The sequence below is a fragment of the Microtus oregoni genome, unplaced genomic scaffold (genome assembly GCF_018167655.1).
Source record: "Microtus oregoni isolate MIOR12 unplaced genomic scaffold, Mior012 000001F_ref0000356, whole genome shotgun sequence".
Lineage (NCBI taxonomy): Eukaryota > Metazoa > Chordata > Mammalia > Rodentia > Cricetidae > Microtus > Microtus oregoni.
The window spans coordinates 73,802,958-73,816,306 of NW_024543060.1; the positions used below are offsets into that span (position 1 = coordinate 73,802,958).

A 13,349-nucleotide genomic window follows, 5' to 3' on the forward strand; every position below is an offset into this window, starting at 1 on the left:
ACTGAACAGGTTGTGGACATTCCCGAGTCTGCTCACCGGGTTTAGGAAATATCTTTTGGTGTTTCTCCTTGGGATCTGGTCCCCTCTTAGTTCACCCCACCCGGCCACCCTCCTAAACCCCTCTCTTCAGGTCCCTGTCCGCTGTGGGGTTGGAGAGACACTAAGAGAACTGGGCTGGGCTCCGTTGCCTGAGAGGATCCACCTATTATTAGTGCTCTCTGATTGGCTCCTCTGAGCAGCGTACCTTTGTTGGAACCAATCAACAGCTGGGGCTGAGAGATGATGGGCGGCCGCCTCCTCACTGGAGGGATTCCTGGAGAAGCTGCAGTGTGGGGATGCTCTGACCGAGTTCAGCCCCCAGTGTCTTTCCTCCTCCTTCTCCTGCAGCGACCGCATCCGCAGTTAGCAGTCAGCAACTTGAGGCTGTACCCGGGGCAAGCCCCCAGGGTTCTGCTTATCCGGCAGGGGGCTCAGCGCCCCAAGGGGTGTGTGCAGGGTGGGGGCGGCCAGCTGGGACCAGCTGGTGGCCCTAGAAAACCTCCCCCACACCCACACCCACACACCCCTTTTGTGTTACAGGCTGCCCCTCTGAGAGCAGAGGCAGCGAGAGTACTCGTGTGCCTCGCACCGGTCCGCGTTGAGAGCAGTGGGGACCAAGACCCGCACCACCTCCCGGTCCTCGCTCCAGGTAAGGCAACCCGACTGGCAGCGTGGCCACCTCGGGTAATACCTCTAAGCTTGAATCTGTCGAAAAGACCTAGGTACACTTGGGTTGTGGCAGTGGGAGACCTAGGGAGGGGATCCCCCGGTAAGCCTATTGTAAAATGCAAGACCACAAGTGCATCTCCAGGAAAAGCACTTTGCACAGGGCTGGTGATTCAGAACCAGGAGTTGGTGTTGGGCATCCCCCATCTTCTTGTTTCTTCCATTCTCTCCTCTGTCCTCCAACCCCCTAGCCCCCCCCCCCCCCCTTCCTCCCATTCTAAGCCAGCACGGGGATTCTTTCTCTGGGAAGATTGTCTTTCTTACAGGGAAGAAGGGCAGTGAAGAAGAGAGAAAGATTTCCTTTCTGTTGGAGGGCAAGGTAGAACGCAACCCCTGTGCAAATATGAGTCCAGGAAGCAATGAAAACCGCACAGGGAATTAAACTGAATGAGAGTAGACAAGGAGCCCAGCTCCTGTTCTCAGAAAGGAAGTGTCAAGTTTGACTCCATCTCCTCCTTGCAAGGGGCTACAAATGGCACAAAAATAAACCAACATTCCAGCCCACTTTCAACTGCTTAATTGCTGGTGCTTCCCAGCCCCTAGCTGTCTGACTCTTCTTCTTTGAAGCTGTCCTATGGGGCTGACAGTTTGGGATTGCACATCCGTGTCCCTGCACTCTGAGGGTTTCTTGAGTTTATAAGATGAAAACTGGATCATTACTCTCCTGGGGTTTATCCATGTGGCTTCTACAGTGGGAGGCTAGAAACATGGGAAGTTTAAAAAACGTTTACAAGTAACACTAGAATTATCAGGAGCCTGGGGTTTTACTTTGAGATTGCTAATCTGGTAAGCTTTTGTGTACAGGTTGACAGGCACTTCCTTCCCCCAGCATTAACCCTTTGGTGAAACATAGGAAGTTTAGCTTTTGAGTTAAAGCCACTGTTGTGTAGCATTTAATTCCATTTTATTTTACCCCTTTTTTAGGCTATATTTGCATGTTAGCGTCGGGCTATTAAATTCATGCCTTGACACACTTTCTTTTAACATGACAACATTTAATGGATAGAAAGTGATGTTTCTCCGGTTTCTATGCTGATTCCTGAAGATAGCTGTAGGTTCAGTTGACAGAATCCTCTTGGACTAGAAGAAAGTTTAGGAAGTAATGGCAGGAAGGTAGTCTCAAATTTAAAAGCTCTTAAGGGGAAGAAACATTTTCTCCTCTCACATCTTGTTCAAGGAAAGACAACTTCCCCTTAACTGTCAGGATAACAGGTCAAGTACATCATACTTGTTAGGCAGTCTCGACAACAGCCTCTCTAATTCCACCATCTCTGAGCTAAGCTTTGTTTTCCTATTATTCCTGGGAGACTGATGAGCGATTACCGTCAGCTGGGAGGGGGGTGAAGAGAAATTTCCAGTTAAATAAAACAGCAAAGCAGTGCAAGGGGGGGAGGGGGTCCTGCATGAGCAGAGAGAAAACAGCAGATGCTCGTACCAAGATAAATCATTTTGATTTATCAGGAGAAGCCAAGTCGTAGCTTTTTCGAGATGTCCATTAAAGATAAGAAGAAATCTTCTTTCTTAACTCTATCTCACCTTCCACACCAGCCTGGGTACCCTAGAAAGTCTTTTTCAATCACATGCATTTCATGTGTAAGTTTCTACACAAACTTAGAAAAGAGCTGAGTTCAATTGCCGTTGCTAATATTGATTTGGGCATTGAATAATATTAATATTGTATATTGTTTTCAAAACCATTTCCCATTCTAGGCAATTATCTCACCCACCCAAACAGACATCACACACACATGCATGTGCGTACACACACACACTCCATACCACGAACGCCGCACATACATACTCACACAAATGCACACAAGATTTTTCCCCCTTAAGGTTTAACATCTAAATGACTTCTTAAAAACATACTGTCCCTTCTGAAAGCTATTGCTCTTCAGAGGTGTCACTTCTGGGTTACAAGAACAAAAGGATAACCCCTTAATTACCTCATGCGTGTGTACAACTGAATTAACAAGTTTACATATGAAAACACGTACAGAAAGGAAAGGAGTAGCTTTCTGCCTGGACAAAATAAGATTCGGTTTGCTTGTTTTCCACTGTACTGGGGAAATGTAAAAGTTTGGGCTTGGTTCGTGACGTTTATTTACCTGCCTCTCTAAAACGTTAATCATAGCACTAGCGTGTACAGAGATGCTTATGTCTGTGGAGTTCTTTTTATACACTTCTGAAAATGTGAGCCTTTATATACTGCAAGTCATATCTAATTGTAATATGAAATGTAATGAGTGGATTGAAGACTTTAAATGGTATAGAAAATTTATGGTCACAGTTTTATTTAGTCTTCATTTTTCTCCCTTTAAGATGATGTTTTGGTAAATCATAGTAATGCTTTAGAGTGGATATGATAATTAGAATTGAAGACATCTTTATCAGAATTGAAGATTGCAACTGCAGAAGGGAAATCCTAAAGTACTGGAATATCATATGATAAAGAGTTGTCGACACTAGTTGTGACTCGTGTGTCTTGATAGAAGGTGTTAGCTATTCTAGCTGGTTAAATAATCAGGTGAATGTAATCTGGTGGTTCTAAAAATTTACTTTCTACGATATGCTTATTAGACTTGATGCTAATGAAAATCAAACTAGGAAATGGTAGCTTGTCTTAATTATGTTTGCAAAATGAGCTGTAAGACTAATAAAAAATGAGGGATTCCTTAGAAATCTAAAAGTTAATTTGAACTTCCTGTTAGTCTAGTAACACATTGAAATCATAACAATTAATCTCTTTTGATGTCAGTGTCTTAAATCAATTTAGACTATATCCCCAAAACAGGCTCTCAGAGTTACCTAATGGAGAAAAAATTCAATTTAAGGAGACAATTTATATGACTCTCAAACCCTTCTGATTCTTTTGCTTTTTAGTTTATGCAATACCTGGGAAGGATTATCATTAATTCTAATTTGTAACTTGATATTTATCTTTCTAATCCTAATGATTACGAGGTTTGAGGTAAAAAAAGAAAAAGAAGACAATTCGATTATATAATAGAGAATTTCATCTAGTATTAAGGGTAACCCAGATGAAACATAGACTTTTTGACAAAGTATAATGTTGTTATGGGTTTTACAAGCATTTTGCAAAAATGCAATGTTTTTTTCATTAAATATCAGATCCACTTGTGATTTAAAATTTTTAATGATTTATTAGTCATAAATGTATCTACACTGAAAGTTTAATAGATATGAGATGACTCCTAGCTAAATTTAGTTTTATTAAAATTAGCCAAATCTATTTATGAAAAGATAAAACAAACACCTAATTTTAATTTGAATTCAAATATATGTTTTTTCATACACATATTCTAAAATTATGTAACACTTTAAAAACGGGTGAGAATTTGATGGGCAGTAGATTATAGTATGTTGAACCTTGGGTGGGTGCTCGCCATGTACAGGCAAAGATAGTAACATGTTAGGGGTGCTTTAATGAGTCGTTGGTAGAAAGACTAGTAATACCTAGATACAAAATTAGTGTGAGCCAAGAGCATTGCTTTTACTGGCATATTCTTCCTCAGGTTGGGAAGAAAAATCTGGAACAACTCCTCGGTAGAAGATATTCCCTTATCTACATTTAGCAAAAGTTGAAATCATAATGTTGTTTGACTTTGCATATGATCAAGGATTAAGTCCATAGGGCTTTTAGCAGATATTTCAATCACCATTTACAGTTAGGTAAACTTCCTCGTTCATTTTGTAATTTTATGTAATTGATGACATGATTATCATGGCTTCTTTGAATAGGGGAACATAGGGAGATATCTTCACATCTAATTCTTCAAGGAATGAATGATGTTTTTCATTTTGCTTTATAAACTCAATCCAAGCCTTTTCATTTAACATGTGCATTTTCCTCAAGAGAATTTTAATATTTCTCAGCAGAGGGGAAAGAGCGATGCTCTTGCAGTCTCTCAAAGGGATCGGAGGCACTACTTTCAATAGCTGTGAAGTAAACAACGATAGCTCTGAATCTGAACAGCAGCAATGGATGGATTACAATGATAGCCTGGTACTTGAATAGTACCCTACTCCAATGTACACATTAGCAGTGGGAACATAAACTTCTTTAAAATTAAGTTCCGATATTATAATTCAGAAAATGCTCATTCTTTCATATCTATTAAGTGAAATGCTGAGTTTTGCTGCTTTAATAAAAGCTGAAAACTCCTCTTTTAAAGCACGATCATCCACCATTGTAAGATGATGTTGTGATCTATAAGCGTGTTTTAGACTGAGTTCATAGGTACCCTAGAACTCATCCAGTCTGGTTACATATTGAACATACATGCCTAAGAGAAAATAAATTGCTATGCTGTAGAAATAGCAATCACTGAAAGTGTTGTTTATAGAGTTTTAACTGTAATCTTCCAAACCCACTGCAAAGGAATCTTTGAAAATGACATTCAATTTTCTTTAATTTGAAAACAAGACCGAAGACAGTTCTGAATGACTGTAAAAACTAATTTAGAGTTTAAAAAAGCATGATATGCCTCTGAGAAAGGCAAAGCTCACGAAGAACGGCCATTTCCATATTTTTTTTAATTTATTTTTACCCAGATTTCGAATTGTGTGGATCAATTCCAATTCTCTTTGATATGTTTTGTCCCTCCAAATACACTTAGCGCTTAGACAAGGTGTTAGCTCGCTGGCTGTGGTATGAGAGGAGAAAGGAAGCATGCTGATTGTTTTAGTGAGGGCTTTGACAGCAGACGGCTTGGCTGTTGTTCTGATTGTGCACATAGGGAGGCAGTATATTAAAAGGGGTCTCCGGATAATCATGACGTATGTGAAGATAAAAAATGCCACCTAGTTCCTAACTGTCCTGTACTCAACGAGAGATGGAGAATTTTCACAGGCAGTGAGAATGGCCTTTTAAGTCAGCATCAGAATCAGATCAAATTATTTGCTTCAGTTGTAATTTAGTAACTTTCTCAGCCGTCCCGTCAGACAGCATTCCACAGCACACACCAAGTTACGAGCATGCTACTGAAACCACACGTTGCACATATCACTCTTAGCTGAGTGCCTTAGTCAGGAGTTAATTCTTGATGGTAACATCTGATGAATGCCACCCAAGATGGCACAGAAAGGGGTATCCCCTGTCCTTGTGAACTTACGGCTGTTATCTGTGAAATGTATCTTTGTGAATAATTCTCACATGCCTAGGATTTGTATAATTATTTTTACCAAAGAATATCTTATAAGGGGAACTAGTATATTATTATCTGTGAGAACTGTGTGATTTCTTTTCCCTCTTAAACAATTCAGCAACTTAATCAAGAATAAAACGTGCATACACAAAGACAAATATAATTGACGGTTTTTTAAATGTCAAACATACTTTCCCTGAAATGCTTAAATGAGAACTACAGTCTTCATGTTTTGCCGTTGCCCTCCCTGACCACAGCCATCATATCAGTTACACAGAAACAGAGAGAAGAGCAGAAAAGCCCACTTCGGTCCTCTGGTGAATTCCCCGGTGCCCTTGCAGGTTGCAGCATCCTGTTTTGCCCGTGGCTCATTTCTTCCTTACCTAGAATCCCATGCCTACCCTAGATAGGAAGCAGGTAATTGGATTTACTAATTGCTATTTTGAGATTCCTCCATCAACAAGAAGGCAAACGCGCATGGAAACACTCTGAACATACACAGCTGTGAGAAACTCATATTAACCCTTTGAGGTGTGGTGCAGACACTTCTGTAAAATTTAAGGCCGTTTATGAAACAACTTCTCTTTCAGGAATTTCTTTCCATTTCTCACAGGTTATGTAAGCCAAGGTCAAGGCCATTAAATCAGGAGTTGCAAGAGCAATTTTACTTAAAATCTGAGGATAAGACTGAAATACCTATAAATAAGGAGTTCCAAGATAAACGTGGTGGTAGACACCTGCAATCTCAGTACTAGCAAAGTTGAGATGAGAGGATCAGGAGACCAAGGCCATTCTCAGCTACACAGGCTAGCCTGGACTACAAGAAACCCTCTCCCAAACCTCACTGCTACCCCAGAAATGATTTCCAGATCATCTTTGCCAAAACCAAATGTGTCCAATATTAAGACATTTAAATGGTAACATATTCACCATCGTGGCAACAAATAATTGAGATTAAATTTGCGCTTCCAGATTTCTAGGGTTTACCTTAAAGCAGCGCATACAGCAAGGTTGTTTTTAGGATGCATACTCAACAAAGCATCTTCGAACACAGATAAACATGCAATTTATTTTGTAGGTTACCAGCAGCAAAGCAGCAGGGCAGCAGGGCACAGCTACCGAGACTCACATTAGGTATTGTGTGCCGATAAAAAGCCGACTGAGTGTCCTGTTCCCGGATACTGGCCTCTAGTAGTTTATACATTGAAGTTGGTGATAGCCCCCCCCCCCCCATTTATTACTATGAGCCACAGAAACTGCCTAGCTACTTATCTTTGAGAAAATTAAAATTCAGACTTGCTCTTTAGACAAATGGCTTAATGTCCTTTAAAGGAAGAGCAAGTGGGATAGCAGGGTATTCGGGCATTGTGGGACAGATCAAGATTTTAGGTTTTGAGTTAGCAGTATCCTTTAGAAGCAAGGTTGACACAGTTTCTCAGTAGCAAGCCTAGGTAGCAAAGCGCTGAAATCTCTTTCTGGCCTGAAGTGTCTGCCAGATCCTGGCTTACCAAGCTGGCTTTCTGCCTAATCCCTAGCATTTCCATCAGATTTGAGGAAAGAATAAAGCCAGCCACTGGGCATTAGAACATATTTCTAGAACATCTAGGACTGCTTCTATAAATAGAGTCACCTCACCATGCCACGTTAGCAATCATTAAGCATATAAGGCCACAGATTTTGGATTGAAAAGTATGTACACATGAAAAGGACCGCTGTATGCATAAAAGTGATTAGGTTTCAACTCTGTGTATAAATGTGTGTGCCATAAGCTCAAACTGCATTGAAATAAATGTCTTTATGTCATTCCAGCTTATGATAATTTTTTCCAAGGAATCATAGATGCTTTCTGAGCATCTTTTAGATAACACAAACTGAATATTGATGGTAGAAGAGAACTAACTACTCCAGAGATGGGGGGGGGGGGGAGAGACAAACTCTGCTACAGCTTTGAGAATCTTCCATCTTATATATATTGAACACATAGCAACCATTTTCTTTCTCATGACTTCTGACTTTTATACCTGTACTTATGCATAATATCTGTATTGTGTTCACTGTATGGGCAGAAAGAAAATTATTTCAGCTCTCTGGTTGTGAGAATACTCCAGGAATTCCCTGAAGTTATTTCCTTCTTCTTTCCTGTATGTTTCCTTCCTCTTCAACGTTACTCTCCCTACTCTCTCCTTCTTGCTGCCCTGCTTTTTTTTTTTTTAATTCCTTCCTCACAATTTTTTCTTTTGGTATCTTCACACGTATCTCCCAGTGATAAGGGGCTCCTGAATCTTTTTTATTAATTTTTTTCATGTTACATATCAACCCTAATTCCACCTCCCTCCCCTTCTCCTACCTCTCCTACTTCTACTCTTCCTACCCCCTTGTCCACTCCTCAGAGGGGGTAAGACATATGTGGTTCTGTATCATGGAACCATTTCTGCTGCATTATTTGATCTTTACAGTAGATTTTTCCATTGTGCAGATGCAATAAAGAAGACTCAGGTGCTAAATCAAGGGGGCTGCAATTACATACATAAAAAATTAAATGTGTTTGTCTGTTTTGCCTATTGAATTATCTTGCCTCAGTACTTATAATGAGAACCACATGTTTCACAGTCATCTCCATACAAAGGACTTAGGATGTTCTTGTTTATCAGAAAAAAGCACAAGACATCTATCGCCATTGTTGAAAATTAAAGTTTGTGTCTCGTCGAAAGGTCAAGGAAGTTTTGATCATCTGTTGTTTCTGCGATGCTAATTTTAAGGGTATTAAGTTTGTGTTTTAAAATTAATCCAGAGTATTTTCTTAGTCTATGATATAAAGAAAAATCTCACAGCCTATGCCACTAACTCAGCTTTCTTGTAGTTGCCACTCCATCAGTCTGATGTCAGATCAGCCATCTCATTTTCCTCTGCATTTCTAAACTCCATAGCTCTGAGGTATCTAGTAGGGTACAGATATCTGTGATTAGAAAAATAGGATATTATTTATATTATTAGTAGTACTTATATTATTATTCATATTATTAGTATATTATTAGTATGATAGTATTTATATTATTATTAATAATAGTATTTATACTATTATATTTTATTATATTATTATTAATAACATTGCTGTTCCATAGCTCCCTGAAGTTCAACCCCCCCCCCCAATTTTCTCCTTGGCACTCATAGATACAGTTTCTCCCTGTTCCTCACCTAACATTAATGGAAGCTATAGAGCCTGCTTGATCATTTCCTTTCCTATTCCTATTTTACCCCAAGAGTACATGTTCAAACCCTAAGTACAATTTCCCCATTGTGTGAAGCCTCTCTGCTGACAGCTTCTATGTTCAGGAGGAAACACTAGTACTCATGAGAAATGTACAATGAATTAATATCATTGACTTCATAGTTACTCTTAAATAAGGAATTGGGGATTTTCTTTGAGAATGGATGATAGAAAAAAATGTAGAAAATTTTTTGAAGTACAGGCTAGGCCTTTGTAGAGACCTTGGATGAAGAAAACCCTCATGGTATTCTTATTTCTCCTTACAGTCCTTTTCCCACAGGATTTGAAATCTGACTCTTATTTAATATCACTGATATTATTGACAATATATCCATATCTTTTGATGAGAAGATTATGAAAAAGGTCCTTTAAGAAACTTGCCCAGGGTCATAGGATGCAGTTTGACATTGGAACCAATCCAAACCATCTGTCCACCAAAGCAATATCCATCAATAAGTTTCACGTTATCCTTGAACATATAAATGGGAGATGATGAAAGAATAGATAGATAGTGGCTCATATTGGCTAAGGATACAGACAGAAAACCAAAAACTAACTTGTCTACCCCACTGTTTGCATCAATTTGACCATCGTGTCACTACAATAAAACCATGAAACATGAGGCTTTGTTCACTTGAAATAACAAGATTCAAAGGGATAGATTACCGCTATTTATTCAGAATTAGATATGTAATGCTACTACTTGGTGGGCTGTAACCACAGTATCATTTCCTGTTGTATGGAAAGTGCTGTTTGGGTGCTGGGAATATAGAAGTAAACCTAGTAGACAAGTATTCTACTTTTATGGAGGTTACATTATAGAAAAAAGACAGAAAATTAATAACCACAAAAAAACAAAACCATAGTAGCTTCAAATAGTAGTCATGGCTAGGAACTCACAAAAGAAGCTAATAAATCAAGCAACTATAGTTGGAAGTGTGAGAAAACAAGCCCCAGGACTGTCAGGCAGAGGCATTGCTGTCAAAGGAAAAGTCGGTGCAAATGTGAGGGGAACCAGCTCTCAATACTTATATATCCAGCACTGCTTCAGTGAGTTTTTATCTGCCTTAATATTGTAATTAAAAGCATCCTGCAAACAACAAGAAATAGCCAGTGGTATAATACGATCTCACTGTGTTTTGAATTTATCTGCCTGGTTTGTATATTGCTATAGTGGCTTCAGAGTTATAGAGATGGAGCGTGAAGCGAGTGGACACTATTTCTGTACATTCTACACAGACGGAAATCCACTCTTGAATGTTTTATAGATGAATATTTTATTCTCCGTTGTCATGTGTTGGAATGTACTCCATATACATTTTCCATACTTCTTTTGTTAACTCTTAGTATCCTTTCTCCTTTTTCCTAATGTCTAAGAGAAACAAGTGTATGCCTTCACCCAATTTTCATGGATTTAAGTAAACAGGATAGGTTTTTTTTCTTATCACAGTAATGACTTTTCTTAACGTAATTTCCTCTTGAATGCATTTTTTGTATGGCCTACAAAACTCTAATTTAGATTTCAAGACAAAAGTAAATAAATATGGAGAAGATAATAAAGCAAATCATTTTGTGTCGATTATCATTTAGACAACACGGGTCTTGAAACATTAACAGGAAATTACTTTGCCTTTATCTTGTTTCATATCCTGGTTTCAAGGAGATAATAAACCAAGCCTGCCTAGGTCACTCTGTGATGGTCCAACAGGCGCTTACAAACGCTCATTGCCGTGTGTGAAACCACACTGTCATTTAATCTGCTGCAGCGGTATTAAGTGATAATTAAAGTGTCAATCTTAAGTGGCCCACTTTTATCTTTCCCTAGGGTTCTCTATAAGCTTAATAATAACAATATATTTTAAAAATAGAGTTAAGTTTGCTAAACTATGCTGATAAATAAGTGTGTGTAATATATATATATATATATATATATATATATATTCTTTATTGGTAGAATTAAAGAGCTTTATTCTTTTTCTCTTATGCAAGCATATACATTCTAATTTTGAGTCTTCGTTTGTGTGAAACTAAAGTGAGTTTTAGATGATTTTTCAGTATTTTTATCACTTTGATTCTTAACTCCCTGTAAGACAATAAAAAGGAAACATTTGACAGAAAATTCAATAAATGAATCTGCTAATCATGTTTGAGAATATTTTTACAGTCATTTATGTTTACTAAATCATCAAATATACACATAAAAATAATAACAAATATCTATCCTAAGAGGTATTTCTGCATACACATTCTCACACTTGATTTATCATTTCTTTACCTAGTTCATTAAAAAAAATACCCTGGTCACTACCAACCAAGATGACACTACAACATACAGAACCTTTAGGATCTTTTTTTCTTGGAGGCCATAAGAGGGCATCAGATTGCCTGGAACTGGTGTTACAGGCAGTTGTAAGCTCTCTAATATGGATGCTGGGAACTGAATCTGGGTCTTTTCCAAACACAGCAAGTGCTTACACACACTGAGCCATACGTCGAACTGCACAAAATAATTTTAAAACACCTCCTTAAAAGTACTACATTTTTTCCAGTGACAAGCAATGCATTTAAGGTATCTTTAGCATGTGGCTGCAGTGTAAACCATAGGAATTTGCCATGGCAATATATTTTAATATATTAACTGTGTATAAACAAAACGTAATGAGTCCTTTGTCAAAATGCAGTATTCATATGTTGATGATTTAACTGGAATTTTCACATTTATTGTTTTTCTTTCCTAATGTCCACAGTCCATCTGGCACCGTTGTCCAACAAACAGTGCCGTGTTGTTCTGCTACCTACGAGCACTTCAGCTGATAACATTCAGCTGCCTTTGTTTAAACAAAGTCAATACTTTGAACTCCATTTTACGATTATGGATAAACTTCCTTGTAGAGCAGAGAGAGTTTACACAGAATAAGTGATTCTCTTCCTTTAAGGCTCTGACTGGAAAAAATTTGTCTATGAAACAAACAGGGAAGACTGAGCACAAGCATTTAGAATTTTAAATATTAATGGAAATAGTTAACATGGTCTACAAGGCCCCTTATGACTTACTGGCCTAGAATCTCTACATCATTTATTACTCTAAAGACTTCCCTTCTGTTCATTCTCCGTGAACATTTTCTATTCCCCACATCTACCATGTCTGCTTTATAGGGCGCCCATCGTGTATAATTCAGTTTAAATGTTTTTCTCAAATAAAATATCCTACACTATGTCTTTAGTTCAATGTTTATGTGATGTGCTTGATTTTTTGTAACACTATATGTATCTATATTTTATAATTATCTTTTTATATGATCATCTACTTGTTAGTCAATAAGCCCACGAGGGTTAGAGAATGTGTTTTATTCATGTTTATCTTCTCAGACAGATAAAGAGTGCTTGGCCTCGAATACACACTCTTAAACCTTTTTATATCTTGTTGAACAGAAAAAGGATCAGACTTCTATGGTAGGCATACAAACTAGGCAATGTCTAATTTTTTTCTAAGGTAAGCTGGATTCTTCCATTGCTCATCATAGTGGGGGACAAAAGATACTACCATGGCTGAAGATGCTACATAAACCATGTGACTGGAGCTAAGTAAACATCTTCAGATAGAGAGTCGGGACAGGGGAGGAAGCAGATAGGGGAGAGAGAACTAACAAAATGCTACCTGTTGATGCATCTCTACCTGGAGATAATTTTGACATGATTTCTCTTTAGCCCAACTTGATTCATCTGTCAGGCATGTACCTCAGTCATAAAAGATGTTTATGAACTCTTTATGAAAAATTTACTTCCAAATCCTTTCCCGTAGCATTCTGTATTTTTTAGGGCTCTTTCATTTTTGTCATTATCTGTTTATTTATCAAACACTATTGAGAAACCACTAGAAACAGAAACTATCAGAAATGAGGGGCCATTTATGCCCCATGTTGTCTTCTTCAATGCCAGCCATAATACTTGGCTTATTAGTAGATATTTAAAGTATTTTCGTTGAAGGTCATTCCCCAGAACTCACACACTAACCCTCCCACATGCACACACGCACAGAAGCACACACACACACACACACACACACACACACACCAAATAAGCCAATATTTGTTTAAAAATTAAACAAAAAGAAATTTTTGTCAGGGAGTCTATGGCAATACTGCTCA

The 13,349-nt window shown here is 38.3% G+C and overlaps 1 protein-coding gene across 2 annotated transcripts in view; it reads left to right on the forward strand.

Annotated features, from left to right (window-relative positions):
• Nucleotides 1–306: 306 nt before the first annotated feature.
• The window catches only part of Syt1 (synaptotagmin 1), a 497,758-nt gene continuing 484,715 nt past the window's right edge, over nucleotides 307–13,349 (forward strand). For both annotated transcript variants that reach the window (XM_041665163.1, XM_041665172.1), the window contains exon 1: nucleotides 307–688. The gene's annotated coding sequence lies outside the window, so the exon portion shown is untranslated. The remainder of the gene's footprint in view (nucleotides 689–13,349) is intronic.